Genomic DNA, 1,914 nt, shown 5'->3' with positions numbered 1-1,914 from the left:
TGGGGTAGTAAATCCCTGAAGGTGTGACATGCTTGGAGATGCAGACCTGCGCAGCAGCTGTCACAGAGAAGGGAAGCGCAGCAAAAACTCAGCTGTGTGCTGAAGGTGCAAATCCTACTGAGAAGGGCGTCCGTGGGTCGGGGTGATAAAAAGCGGGGCAGCCCCTCAGCTGTCTCTCTTTCCTTCCATGATACCACATGGGGGTGGGTGCTGATGCAGGAGAGGAGCGGGTGAGTGAGGGGCAGGGGATGCTGCCCAAAAAAGCTGCCTGAATGCTCTCAGAGGGGATGAAAACCCATGAAAAAAATGTGTTAGTCTGAGGTATTCCAGCAGAGAAAAAGCTGTGCTCTTAATCGAGAGATTGCAGAACAGTAGTAATGTGGATGCAAAAAGGCTTTGAAATGACTCTTATTTGCAAACTAAAAAACCCCACAAGACACACAAAAGAAACATCACTGGTTTTATTTTTAGTTTCTTAATTTGAATGGGAAGTCAAGGGGAATATAGAGGCATGTGGGGACCAATGGAAGGTCTCCTGTGGGTATTTTAGTCGGATGGTTAGGGTTAGTTGTGGTGGTGGGGGGAAAGCTTTGCAGTAGTGGCCTTTGCGGCGGGGGTCCAAATAACCCTAAATATCCAACTAATCCTTTGGGAGACTCTCCAGAGGCCCTCCTGATCCCTCTATGTGCTCCCAAATTCCTCTTTGATACCCCCAGGTGCACCTTAGGTGCCAACCGATCCCCTTAAGAAGGGTGGCAACACTGACCAGTTAGGGGCTTCTCTTGCCCCTGTGTGTGGGGAGCAGCTGAGTGGGGCCCTCTTTGAAGGTTTTTCCATTTGTATTGAAAACTAAGAAACAAAAAGAAAAAATCCCCAAAGGAACAAAGAAGGGCAACCCCCCCTCCCATGACAGACAAAAAGGAAGGTCTACTGTTTTTATGTGATACACATGTTATATGTATGCTTTGAAACCCTGTTTTGCTGTCCCTAGAATTTGCTTTTACATTCCAGAAGCTCTCCTGTTTAAGTGGATGTAGAAGAATAGTATGATGTGGGAAGATGTTTTGGGATAGCTTTGGAAGACTATGGGGAAGATTTGCCTTTGCTCGAGTCAGAGAAAGCTATGTTTTGCCTTTGACTCTGAGAGTAATGTAAACACTTTGGAACCGAAGGAGAGAAACTGGGCAGAGTTTGGTTGGACGTGTTAAAATAGTTTTGTTGCAACCTATTGTATGCCTTAATTACACGTATGCCAGCAGAAAATGCCCAATTGAGATGTGCCACATGTGCCTTCTGATTAGACTATATGACTTTCCTGTATAATGTAATAAATGTCTTCAGCTGCTTACATCTGGCCCAGAAAGCACTGCTCGAAGTAAAACCTCTATACTACAGTGTTAATTCGTAAGAAGGGAGGCTTTGAAATGGGGTACGTGGGGTTCTCAAATATATAAATGTGCAGTGTGTATCTATCATATGGAAAGAGTGGCTTTTTAAAAGTATCGATTTTGTTGTCGATTGGTTGTTTTTTATGTGAATGGAAAACCCTCTGAACAGAGGCTGGCTGAGCCTGATAGGAAAAATTAACCTTTTTGTATAAAATAAGAATTAACGTGGGAAAAGATTAATCCTTTATATAACCCTCGGCTGGGCTCGGCTCCCTTCGGCGGCTCGGCTGGGCTCGGCTCCCTTCGGCGGCTCGGCTGGGCTCGGCTCCCTTCGGCGGCTCGGCTGGGCTCGGCTCCCTTCGGCGGCTCGGCTGGGCTCGGCTCCCTTCGGCGGCTCGGCTGGGCTCGGCTCCCTTCGGCTCCTCGGCTCGGCTCGGCTCCCTTCGGCTCCTCGGCTCGGCTCGGCGCCGCCCTCCCCGTGACAGCGCCTGCCCTTCCCAAGATGGCGCCGCCCTCCCCGTGACAG

The sequence above is a fragment of the Melanerpes formicivorus genome, unplaced genomic scaffold, assembly GCF_026170545.1.
Source record: "Melanerpes formicivorus ecotype bairdi unplaced genomic scaffold, bMelFor1.0.p_v2 SCAF_68, whole genome shotgun sequence".
Lineage (NCBI taxonomy): Eukaryota > Metazoa > Chordata > Aves > Piciformes > Picidae > Melanerpes > Melanerpes formicivorus.
This window is presented reverse-complemented; position numbering follows the sequence as displayed.